Below are 13,676 nucleotides of genomic sequence, written 5' to 3'. Positions count from 1 at the left end.
TCTGTCCCCCATCCTGGTCTATCTGTCCCCCATCCTGGTCTATCTGTCCCCCATCCTAGTCTATCTGTCCCCCATCCTGGTCTCTGTGTCCCCCATCCTGGTCTATATGTCCCTCATCCTGGTCTATATATTCCTCATCCTGATATATGTCCTCCATCCTAGTCTATCTGTCCCCCATCCTGGTCTATATGTCCCCCATCTGGTCTATATGTCCCCCATCCTGGTCTATATGTCCCCCATCCTGGTCTATATGTCCCCCATCCTGGTCTATATGTCCCCCATCCTGGTCTATATGTCCCCCATCCTGGTCTATATGTCCCCCATCCTGGTCTATATGTCCCCCATCCTGGTCTATATATCCCCCATCCTGGTCTACACTCACCGGCCACTTTATTAGGTACACCATGCTAGTAACGGGTTGGACCCCCTTTTGCCTTCAGAACTGCCTCAATTCTTCGTGGCATAGATTCAACAAGGTGCTGGAAGCATTCCTCAGAGATTTTGGTCCATATTGACATGATGGCATCACACAGTTGCCGCAGATTTGTCGGCTGCACATCCCAAAGATGCTCCATACAAGGCAGGATGGATCCATGCTTTCATGTTGTTTACGCCAAATTCTGACCCTACCATCCGAATGTCGCAGCAGAAATCGAGACTCATCAGACCAAGCAACGTTTTTCCAATCTTCTACTGTCCAATTTCGATGAGCTTGTACAAATTGTAGCCTCAGTTTCCTGTTCTTAGCTGAAAGGAGTGGTACCTGGTGTGGTCTTCTGCTGCTGTAGCCCATCTGCCTCAAAGTTCGACGCACTGTGCGATCAGAGATGCTCTTAGGCCTACCTTGGTTGTAACGGGTGGCGATTTGAGTCACTGTTGCCTTTCTATCAGCTCGAACCAGTCTGCCCATTCTCCTCTGACCTCTGGCATCAACAAGGCATTTCCGCCCACAGAACTGCCGCTCACTGGATTTTTTTTCTTTTTCGGACCATTCTCTGTAAACCCTAGAGATGGTTGTGCGTGAAAATCCCAGTAGATCAGCAGTTTCTGAAATACTCAGACCAGCCCTTCTGGCACCAACAACCATGCCACGTTCAAAGGCACTCAAATCACCTTTCTTCCCCATACTGATGCTCGGTTTGAACTGCAGGAGATTGTCTTGACCATGTCTACATGCTTAAATGCACTGAGTTGCCGCCATGTGATTGGCTGATTAGAAATTAAGTGTTAACAAGAAGTTGGACAGGTGTACCTAATAAAGTGGCCAGTGAGTGTATATGTCCCCCATCCTGGTCTATATGTCCCTCATCCTGGTCTATATGTCCCCCATCCTGGTCATCATCAAGAGAATGCCAAGAGTGTGCAAAGCAGTCATCAAAGCAAAAGGTGGCTACTTTGAAGAACCTAGAATATAAGACATAATTTCAGTTGTTTCACACTTTTTTGTTAAGTATATAATTCCACATGTGTTAATTCATAGTTTTGATGCCTTCAGTGTGAATGTACAATTTTCATAGTCATGAAAATACAGAAAAATCTTTAAATGAGAAGGTGTGTCCAAACTTTTGGTCTGTACTATATATATCGCCCATTCTGGTATATGTCCCCTGTTCTCCCGCTGTTCTTTAATTATAGAAAAAAAAATAAACCATTATACTCACCCGGGGCCTACAGTGAATGGCGTCTCTGGTCTTGGTCCAGCACTCTTCCTCTTCTTGTGATGCCGTCTTTCTTCTGTGCTTAGTGCTGATGGCATGTCCTACGTCATGCACACAGTGTCCCCAGCATCGCGCTCCTGCACAGGCTTGCCTCTCTGCCCTGTTTAGAGCAGAGTAAATTACTGCAGTGCACATGCACAGGAAGAAGCGCCCGGCGCATCCGCACTGCAGTACTTTACTTTACCCTCGTCGGGGCAGAGAAGTATGCCTGCATATGAGCATGATGCCAGGGAGACTTCGTGGATGACGTAGGACGCGTCCTCCACAAGAAACATAGAAAGAAGATGGCACCACAAGAAGAAGGGAGGCACCAGACCAAGACCGGACCGCCCATATAGGTGAGTATCTTTTTCTTGTCATACAGGCTGGATGGCGGGCATGTATATAGCATATTAGAATGCTGTATATCAGGGTTGAAAGGTACTGACCTTACCTCATATGGGACAAACCTGGTTAAAAAAGCTTTGCCACATGGGGATATAAAGCCAAACCAAAATTTCCATGTAAATCTAGAAATATGGGGGCACCATGGTCAGTGGGATACACACCAAGACCTATAAAGAGATCAATATTAAAGTACTTTAGTACTTTAATATTAAACCAAAATTTCCAGTTGCAGACATCTGTTCTCGATTCTTGCCCCCTATCCGTACATAGTAGGTCACTGATTTGCTGGGTGAGAGGCCTTCGACGTGGGGGTCTAAGGGTGAAAAGTTTCCTCTTAAAGAGGACATTTTGCTAGATTTTTAAATACTGTATAATCTGAGCATCTTCCCCAATTACCACTACTCCATTGATTCTGGAACAGTTTTTCTTCTGTGCCCCTCTGTTCCAAAGATATGCCTCCCACCACCCTGATATAAATATGCAAATTTTCACTTCAACCAACTGGGCGTATACCACAGAATTATAGGTGTGGCCATGTTTTGATTGGCTGAGGGGAAATAGCAAATGCCCACAAAGTTCTATGGCACGTGCCTAGTTGGTTGAAGGGGAATATTTGCACCTCTAATTCAAGGTGTCGTAGTTTTGGACAGGAGGGGCACAGACGAAAAAGAAAAACTGTTCCAGAATCAGTGGAGAGGAGTTAATGAGTATAAATTGAAAAATTAATTCAAGCATCCTCTTTAAAGAGACTAAGAAGCTGGTCTAAGTACCTTCCGTCCCCAACAGAGTGCTAGTGTCAATGTGTCAGATAGACTTTTAGGCCTCCACCGGTACCGGGGCCTGAATATCCGCCACATCTGTACCCTCCTATAGTTACTGCCCAGTCGCCCCATTTCTTAGACCGATTTGGTGTGTTTCTCACTGCTTCCTTCCTACAGGCACATATTCATGGAGGGAAGGCTGTGATTCCACATGTTTGAACCCAGGGTTATACATCTCTGCTGTGAACTCCAAGTTTACATATAGAGGAAAATGTCACATTCCATTCACACTCCGAGCTCCTTCCACTTCCTTCCGATCTTCTTATTTTAGAGTCCTGTGAGTTTTTCTCACGTCCTGAGGAGAAAGATGTTTCTTCTGCAGCCGATAAGCTCAGAATGACTTCCAGCGTTGGATTCACTCATGGTGTGTTCTTGCACCATGGATTTGTCCACAATGAATCTGCTGCAAATCTGTGCGTGTTACGTGTGGATTTACAGCAGTGCAGCTGAGGAGTGAACGTTTCCCTTTGTATTTTGCTCCCAATTTGGCATTAAATAATAATAATTGTTAAAGTTTTACTATTTTACAACGATATTATTTAGGAAAATGATTGGTGAGGCGCCCATATGTGTTTTTGTTAGGTTTTGTTAGGGTTTTTTTTGGGGGGGGAGGGACAAAGGAACCCTTGTGAGTAGAAAAGTTTAGACATTTGTGTTTCTGTAGAAAGGTTATAATGCTATACCATAATATTTTTATATTGCATATGATAGGTATAATAACATTTTTAGAGTAATGTGTGTCAGTATCTACTATATAATTGTCTAAGGGTACTTCCGTCTGTCTGTCCTTCTGTCTGTCTGTCGCGGTTATTCGTTCGCTGATTGGTCTCGCCAGCTGCCTGTCATGGCTGCCGCGACCAATCAGCGACGCGCACAGTCCGGAAAAAAATGGCCGCTCCTTACTCCCCGCACTCACTGCCCGGCGCCCGCATACACCCCTCCGGTCACCGCTCGCACAGGGTTAATGCCGGCGGTAACGGACCGCGTTATGCCGCGGGTAATGCACTCCGTTACCGCCGCTATTAACCCTGTGTGTCCACAACTTTGTACTATTGACGCTGCCTATGCGGCATCAATAGTACAAAATGTAATGTTAAAAATAATAAATTAAAAAAAAAAAAACCTGCTATACTCCACCCTCTGTAGTCCGCTGAGGCGCTCGCGCCGCCCACCATCTTCCATTGCAGGTTGCGGTGGCAAAGATGGTATGGCAGAAGGACCTGCCATGACGTCACGGTCAGGTGACCGCGACGTCATCACAAGTCCTGCGCGCCTGCGTGGAAAGGACCTGACGTGACGTCACGGTCATGTGACCGCGACGTCATCACAGGTCCTGCGCTCAGACCAACTCTGGGACCGGAAGCTGCCGTGGACTACAAGGGGCCCTCGGAAAGGTGAGTATATGTTTATTTTTTATTTTTTAACCTGTGACCAACGTGGCTGGGCAATATACTACGTGACTGGCCAATATACTACGTGGCGCTGTGCAATATACTACGTGGCTCTGTGCTTTATACTACGTCACTGGGCAATATACTACGTCGCTGTGCAATATGCTACGTCGCTGGGCAATATACTACGTCGCTGGGCAATATACTACGTGACTTAGCAATATACTACGTGACTTAGCAATATACTACGTGCCTGGACAATATACTACATGGCTGGGCAATATACTACGTGGCTGGGCAATATACTACGTCGCTGGGCAATATACTACGTGACTTAGCAATATACTACGTGCCTGGACAATATACTACATGGCTGGGCAATATACTACGTGGCTGGGCAATATACTACGTGGCTGGGCAATATACTACGTGACTGGGCAATATACTACGTGGCTGGGCAATATACTACGTGGCTGGGCAATATACTACGTGGACATGCATATTCTAGAATACCCGATGCGTTAGAATCGGGCCACCATCTTGTTATTTATATATCATGGCTTATTATTTGAGTAATTTGTGCAATTATCTTGGCATGGTATAATGCTATTATATGAGCACTCTATGGTGGTATTATTTGGCATGGTACTGACACACATTACTCTAAAAATGTTATTATACCTATCATATGCAATATAAAATTATTATGGTATAGCATTATAACCTTTCTACAGAAACACAAATGTCTAAACTTTTCTACTCACAAGGGTTCCTTTGTCCCTCCCCCCCCAAGGGCTCCTTCCCTGTCCCTGACACTAGGGGACATCCTAGCTCACCCTATTCGCCGGAATAGTTCTGAAGGTGAAGATGCCGGAGCTTCCGCCCTTGCCTTATCTCCTGAGTTAGCACTCCGTCTGTTCGCTTCCCCCACCCAGAGAAGAGGGGCTCTACCATGCACCGCAGTACACCAACCTGACAAACAAGGCAATACAAAATAAAGGCATACAAAATATTCACTCACATATAACAGAGGAATGCATCTGGGAGTGGAGGAAGGGGAATAAACCAAAGTAGAGGAGGGAAGGGAATGACCACACTTACAAACCACCCAACAATCACCAATAACTCCTCCAGAACTCCTTCTCATATGAACTCCTCTACTCCTCAGCCATGCAGCAAATGCTAGCTCTGACATGGATTTGAATCAGGAGCCAGATTATAAAGGGAATGGGATTGGCTAACTGAGCTCAGCTGAGAGGTCAGGGTTTTCCAACAAGGCCGATTAACCCCTGCTCTGCCAAAAGGAATAAACACCATTAAAATGAAGGAGAAGTGCTTTTTCTGCACACAGGAGTAGGAGCAATCAGACGCCACTGTCTTCTGGCTCCTCTCTGTTGCGGAAACCCCGTGACAGTTGTATTTTTTTATTGTATTAATTGACAATGGTATGATGTATTACAGTGACATGTAAAAGTTTGGGCACCCCAGGTCAAAATTACTGTTATAGTGAACAGATAAGCATGTTGAAGATGAAGTGATCTCTAAAAGGCCTAAAGATAAAGATGACACATTTCCTTTTTATTATCGCCCCCCAAAATATATATTGTCATTTATTTTGTTCATTGTTCATTTTAAAAATTCCAAAATGGATAATGGGCCGATGGAAACGTTTGGACACCAGTGGAGATTTGTGTGCTCAGATAACTTTGACCAAAGTTTCAGACCTTAATTAGCCGGATAGGGTTATGGCTTGTTCACCATCATTGTTAGGAAAGGCCAGGTGATGCAAATTTTCCAGCTTTATAAAAACCCAGCCTCCTCTAACCTTGTGCCAAAAAACAACAGCCATGGGTTCTTCTAAGCAGTTGCCTAGCACTCTGAAAATGGTGGAGGCCTACAAATTAGGAGAAGGCTATAAGAAGACAGCAAAGCATTTTCAAGCTGCCCTTTCCTCAGTTTGAAATGTAATTAAGAGATAGCAGTTAACAGGAATAATGGAGGGCAAGATAAGGTCTGGAAGACCAAGCACATTTCAGTGAGCTGCTCATAGGATTGCTAGAGAGGCAAATCAGAACGCCCGCTTGACTGCAAAAGACCTTCAGAAAGATTTAGCAGACTCTGGACTTGTGGTGCATTGTTCTACTGTTCAGAGATACCTGCACAAATATGGCCTTCATGGAAGAGTCATCAGAAGAAAACCTCTCCTGTGTCCTCACCTCAAAATGCCCAAGCTGAAAGTTTTACAATGGCCCTCACAGTCCCCTGATCTCAACATCATTGAAAATCTGCGGCTACACCTCAAAAAAGCAGTGCATGTAAGTAATACGACCCAGGAATCTCATGGAACTGGAAGAATTTTCCAAGGAAGAATGGATGAAAATCCCTCAAGTATTGAAAGACTCTTGTCTGGCTACAAAAGTGTTTACAAGCTGTGATACTTTCAAAAGGGGGTGCTACCAGGTTCTAACCATGCAGGGTGCCCAAACCTTTCCATTGGCCCATTTTCCTAATATTATATAAGCAATCTATGGATAAAATATTTGGGTATGTAAGGGAAGTATTATTTGGGCATGGTATCATAGCATAAAATATGTTTGATAATTTTGGGGTATATTATGATAGAATTATTTGAACAGTGAATGGTATTAGTAATATTACCATTATATTGGCATGGTTTTATTTATTATTTAGGTATATTATGACTGTATAATTTGACCAGTAAATGTTTTTTTTTGTTTTTTTTTAATAGGATTCTTTGGGAATGCTATATTGGTCTTATACACAAGTAATATAACCATATATTGCAGTAATATTATGGCAGTTTTATTTGAGCTGTGAACAGTAATAGCATCATTTGAAGATGGTATTATATGAGCAATGTATTGCAGCATTATTTAAGAACATTATGACAGTATTATTTGTGCAGTAGGTGGTGGTATTTTTTTTAGCATTATGGCATTTAGTATAAAATAAAAAAAAAATTTTAAGCAATTGCACAGTTCTTTTATGCGAATAGTGTGCTATTATGTATGTGGCTATTATTTATTTGCGGTATAACCTAATGGTATTTGAGAAGTGTATAGTGCCATATAAACTGATCTGGACACTAGTGGGGGCCACAGTAAACTGTCACACCATGGGCTCGAGGCTTTAGTTATGCCTCTGCCATTGACTGAGGCGCTTAACTAAGGTTGTCCCTATTCCTTTGGAATTGGCCTTATGTTTGGGAAAGGGAAATGGAGTCCAGCAATTAATATCAGTGATGCCAGCAGGGCTGTGGAGTCGAAAGCCAAACCTCCGACTCTTCAATTTCAGACACCGACTTCGACTCCACCAAAATGGGCTCCGACTCCACGACTCCCACTCCACAGCCCTGGATGCCAGTCCATGTTCAGCATTCTAGAATAGTTGACAGCTTTCTGTATTCTGGGAAATAAGGTCTTGACCTGAAACAACTTTTTTTTTTTTTCACACATCTCAGAATTTTTAGGCTTGTCTAGGTAAATCTTCACAGAATTAAATTTGATATTTGCACCACTTATTACAAATTGGAGACATTTTATTGCTGCACCAATTTGGCGGAGACCTCCTTCGTCTCCACTAAGCCGTTACAGTAAGCACAAAACCACCCTTGATATGCGACTAAATATAGTCTCATCGAAAAACATTTCATTTGCATAAAAACATTTTAAGCAAACACGAGGTGTTTATTTGGCTTTAACCACGGAGCCCGTAGACCTAGAGGTGTTCATAGTCAATGCCTTGTGTCATTCCTAATTAGTAAGAACTGCTACTATTCACTGCAGGGAGATCTCTAACATTTCCCTTTCACCGTTAAATATAGCCGATGTGTTAAAAGTATGATATTCCTGATTTAGAGGCTCGATACATTTCTATACCTTATTAGCACTTACAAATATTATGTTCCTTGCTTTAAGAAAAATGCAATTATTACTTTTTATATCTTTTATGTGAAATTCAGGAAAAGAATCTTGAAAACTTGCAGTTTTCGCACTGGAGAACACCCCATAGGCTGACACTTCCTGTTAACCGTAGTTCATTTCTTTAGGTTTGCTCATTGGCATAACCATAGACGTTGCATCTTCAGGAGTTGGTATACAAGGTCCTAGACATTTTATGCCACTGATGATACAAGGTAGACGGTGTCAGGAAATCTTGTCTTTCCTTGTCTGGCTAGGCTGACACCATGACTGTGTGTGTGTTTAGTCCTAAAGTCAAAAGGGGCCATTAGCACGAATGGGTAAGTAAATGTCTGTTGGCTCAGTGATAAAAAAAAATAGAGCAGAACTCAATTCTATAGGTTCCGGAACCCCATTCCCAAAATCACTGGGGGTTCCGAAGCCATCCCAAGCCATTAGCAAATTATCCACTGTCATATGGATAGGAGTTAACTTGTGACTTCCGGAAAATCCTTTCAAAGATTGGGTCTGGGGCCCATCACTTTCTAGCTAGGACACTTGCTTTACTGTATAGCTTGAGTCCGCTTAAAGGATTGTTCCACTACTTATATACTGATATCCAATCCCAGGTCAATGTTAGATCGGTGAGGGTCCAAGATCCAGCACCCTGACCAATCCGTCAAGGTCAGCGGAGTTCAGATATTGGTGGTTGCGGATTTGGACAACACAGATCCGTGAACTGTGTAGTGGTCACTGCCGGGTACTGCAGAACCGCTCCTAGTTATTAGAATAGGGGTAGATCTGCAGTACCAGCAGTTGATTGGAACTCTGCTGTCCAAATCCGCAACTGCGAATATCGGGCCGGCGGCAGCATCGGGAACGGCAAATCAGTGGTGGTACTCAGTGGAGGCTCCCTGCCAATCTGATATTGATAAACTATCCTAATCATATTTAATCAACATAAAAATAGTAGAACAACCCTTTGAACTCCGTTTTATTTTCATCGTAATGCCCATTTGCCAGTTTATCAATAATATCCTGGAAGTATAATAAAGGGATAACAAAACAAATACTTGGAACATCTCATCCTGTTTTTTTTTTATTTTACCGTCAATGTAAGTAGGTAAAGGGGATACTTCTTCAGAAGAAAAAGAACCCTTTTAGAATCCAGTTGATTTTTTGGCTCTGGATTTTCGCTGAGATTGTCATTATTTCAACCAAATATTACAAAGGACCTGTCACTTGGGTAAAATTGTCAAGTTTTGCTTTTATTACTTTATACATTTATATTTGCATAAATAATACAGTTCAAAACTCAACACTTTTATATTACTTATTAGTTTATTCCCACTGCTCTCCTGAGTATTCTACTTTTTTTCTTTCTTTAAATCCACCAAACACTTTCAGAGATACTAGCCATTTTATTTAGTGCTAATTTTGTTATTTTCCTCTGGGGCGTGACTCACCAGATCCTCTGGGGCGTGTCTCAAATCCTATGGGGCATGGCTTTAGGCTGCTTTTCATATGGGCGCCACCCCTTTAGTAAAGATCATAAAAATAGCACTACATAAAAATACCCATAGTGCAGATGCCGTAGGGCAGATTTAAAAGGAAAGTAAAAAGCTGAAAAATAAAAGTGAAAACTGGACACTTTTGACCTGGTGACAGGTCCTCTTAAAGTTTCTGGGAATGCAAGTAAAAATAAGACTAAAAATGTCCTATTATTAGAAAATAAACATAGGAATAAAAAACAAGCTCAACAAACTATGTACTCAGACCAGCTGTGTCCTCAGTACTGGCAGGGCAATAAAAATGTTGTTAATGCCTCTCGGTTACTTAGGGACAGATCCTGAGAGCGGCGATCACCAATGGGCATTCAGTCAATGATGGTGAATTTCAATATTTTTTAATAACTTGTTTTTGGGTTATGAACCCCCAACTAAATGGCACTGTGCGGGGTTAAAAGGAAAAAATATCTCTCAAAAACATATCTGTCTACACCATTTCACACTTTCTAACTACAAAATTGGGTGCCTAGTAAACTTTACATAGCCTGTATTATACTTCAGAGCTGCATTCACAATTCTGTTGTCAAAATGTCTCCCACATTCCTTACTGATTTAGAATAGTGAGTGCAGCTCTGGAGTATAAGGCTATGTTCACACATTGCATTTTTGCTGCATTTTTTCCTAAGGCAAAGGATCAATACAGGATCAGTAATGTATGTACACAGTGACTGCATAAGCAGAATAGTGAGTTCATCTCTGGGGTATAATACAAGATGTAACTCAGGATCAGTACAGGATCAGTAATGTAATGTATGTACACAGTGACTGCACCAGCAGAATAGTGAGTGCAGCTCCTGGGTATAATACAGGATGTAACTCAGGATCAGCACAGGATCAGTAATGTAATTTATGTACACAGTGACTGCACCAGCAGAATAGTGAGTGCAGCTCTGGAGTATAATACAAGATGTAACTCAGGATCAGTAATGTAATGTATGTACACAGTGACTGCACCAGCAGAATAGTGAGTGCAGCTCTGGAGTGTCATACAGGAAGAGGCGGAGCCTGCTTGCCGTGTGTTCTGTGTGCTGCCTAGAGAGAGCTCCTGGGAAGGGAGGTAAAGTTTTTCATCCAGAACTTTTTGTCTACCCCCTATACAGGAAAGAAGGCTCATTTTGGGACTGGCCTTCAGGGCTGGGCCCACTGCCACCTCCCGGTCCAAGCCGGCGGGGGTGGGAGGACTCCAACTCCAGCTAGAGTCACAAGATCTGGCCAAGGATCAGGCAAGGGATCCAGAATGAAGACCCGTAGGACCCCTGAGGCCACGGCGGCTCCTTCCCCCGGAGGTAGGCCTAGTACGAGCTGGGGTGCTGCAGCGGTGCCCCTTGGTTGGGGCACCAAGGCGGCTAGAGAATCCGCCGTGGGCTATGGTTTGCGCATCCATACGCACCTCCTATGAGGACGCCTCAAGGAAGCTAAAATCCCTCTGGGGGGAGTTGAGGGTAGCTAAGGAGAGGTCTGACAGGGCCTCCGGCAATAAGAAGGCTGAGCTATCCGCCGCGGTCAAGAAGATAAAAAAATCCATACAAGACCTGGAAAGCCGGAGATGTGAGATCCTGGATAGCAGCGGGCCCTTCCATGAAAAGCTGGAGAACAATGACCGGTTCAGAGCCATGACCGGTGAGGCTCCGGAGGGGTCACGGAGCTCAATCCAGGTGGTGGAGGAGGAGGATGATGAGGAAGAGGAATGCGAGGAGGAGGTCGCACCCTACCCACCGCCTGGTGGCCTGGTAATAGATCTCCAGACGTCGCATAGCAGGATAGCCCCCGAGCAGGTGGCTCTCCCGTCAGATTCTGGCCCTTCAAGGGACAGCGGGAGCGAGGGGGAGGATGAGGATGGTGGTAGTAGCAGCAGCAGTGAGGGGGGCTGCCTCGTCATGCAGCAGATCCGGCAGATCAAGTCCCCGGTCCGTTTTAACCAGCTGAGGTTTGGGGATGAGATCTGCGAGGACGAGGCAACCAGGAGGGGGATGAAGAGAAAGGCTAAGAAAAGGAATAAGAAGAAAACATCTACTGTGCAGAAATTTGTGTATATCCCCCTCTCTGGGGCCCCCCGATCCCGCTGTGCGGCACCCGCTACCCACCCCGGCTCGGCCTCTGTTGTGGGTCCACAGCGAGGGAGCGGGGAGATTACAGGCCATGATACGCAGAGCGCTGCCTCTGTTTGTGGTAACGGAGGGGGTAGTGATGTGTCTGATATGGAGCATGATGTGGAAGGTGGGCAAGAGAGTGACAGCCGGGACCGCATCTCCGGCGGTGAGCGCTGGGGTGTCCGGGTCCCCCACTTACGGATCCGCTAAAACTGGATCGCTTCTGGGGACCCAGGCACCTAGTAAAGTAAAGGGGGAGGGGCCTGCGGCCCCGGCAGAACAGGCTCATAAAAAGAAAATGGTGTGGGCTCCCCTTGCGGGGTCTGCGGTGAAGTCGGGGTCTCCTGCATTGGGAGTACCGCCGCTGGTGGATGCTGATGGGGAGTGGCCCAGCCTGGGGCCAGCCGCTGGAGTTGCTGTGGCGAGGCTGTTTGTGGCCCGGGGTGTGGTGGTGGGGGGTGCTGTGCCTCAGGGGACTGGTACCGCCAGGGGGATTCCTGGGGGTGGATCCAGCTCTGGGTCGGCTCTGGGGGTCCCGCTGCGGCCGGTCTCAGGGGGCGTGGCCTCCTCGGCACCCGCTGCCCATGCAGGTGCAGCATTGGAAAGCTGTGCTGTGCGGCTGGGGGCGTGGCTTCCCAAGCAAAAGAAAAAAAAAAGGTCTTCACTGCAGTCAGCAATGGAGCAGGGACTGCAGCTGCAGCAGTCAGCAGCAAGGGCGCCTGCCTGGCGGGGTCCCCTGAGGCTGGGGCTTACCTGCGGTGGGGGCTCCGGTGACAAGGCAGGATGGAGCTGGAGGTGGGTCTGCTCCTGGCCTCCTACCTGCCAGTGAGGGAGGAGGCTCTGTGCCTGCTGTGGTGCCCAGTCAAGCAGCGCTGCTTAAGTCCTATGGCAGCAGGACTCTTAAAGGGACATCAGCGCTGTGTGTTCCAAACCCCCCAGCAGGGAAGATGCCACCAATAGGTGGCGGTAGCAGTGGGGAAACAGAACCTGGAAATACCCAAAAGGTGAGGCAAAATAATATTGACCCCAGTGTGCATGTGAGTGAGAGTGGGGTGACTGATGGAGTGGATGAGGAGGGTGCAGGTATGGAAGTGTCTATGGTTGAGGATGCGAGTGGCAGTGCGTCTACGGTGGCAAGTGTGAGTACGGTGTCTGATGGTAGTGGGAGAAGGAGGGGGCCGGTCCATCTGCCCCCTCGGCCACAGGTTCTCTGAGTTATTCGGGGGTGGTGGCTGGAGCCTCGGGGTCTAGTCAGGGGGTTTCCTCGCCTCTGGACCTCAGGGATAGTGTCTTGCGGCGCCATTTCCTGGAGGCCCTCAAAAAGGGAGAACGGACGATCGAAGTAGAGGGAAGAGTGGTGGACTTAGCCTTTTGGCTGGATAGACACGGCCTGGCTGCCTTCCAAGATAAAAGGGAAGGGGATACGGTTTGGTCCCTCCCGACAGTCGGGCAGGGGGTGGCCAGGCGGAATGTGGTCCATCTTCGGTGGAGGGGCAGTGAAGCGTGCCCGCCAAGGGTGAGGGTTGTGGAGCTGCTTCTGAAGATGGACGTCAGGGCGACGGACATCTTTGCCCTGATTCATCCGTTTGGCACCTCCTTCGATGTCAGTTTTGTTCGGCCAGAGGGCTTAGAGCTTTTCTGGTCGAATTTCGAACTGGTGAGACTTTGCTGTGCAGGCGGTGTCTCGCCAAAATAGTGTAAAGAGGGTGACCGTTCTGACACTCTCTGGGGTCGACATAATGACGTGGCTTTCCTGTTATGGGAAAGTCACCGAGGTCCCT

General features: G+C 46.0%; 1 protein-coding gene across 1 annotated transcript in view; it reads left to right on the top strand.

The window, feature by feature from the left end:
• Positions 1-13,676, top strand: part of MAML2 (mastermind like transcriptional coactivator 2) — a 206,380-nt gene that overhangs the window by 44,302 nt on the left and 148,402 nt on the right. The gene's annotated exons all lie outside the window — the stretch shown is intronic.

This window comes from Ranitomeya variabilis, chromosome 3, assembly GCF_051348905.1.
Source record: "Ranitomeya variabilis isolate aRanVar5 chromosome 3, aRanVar5.hap1, whole genome shotgun sequence".
Classification (NCBI taxonomy): Eukaryota; Metazoa; Chordata; class Amphibia; order Anura; family Dendrobatidae; genus Ranitomeya; species Ranitomeya variabilis.
This window is presented reverse-complemented; position numbering and strand designations above follow the sequence as displayed.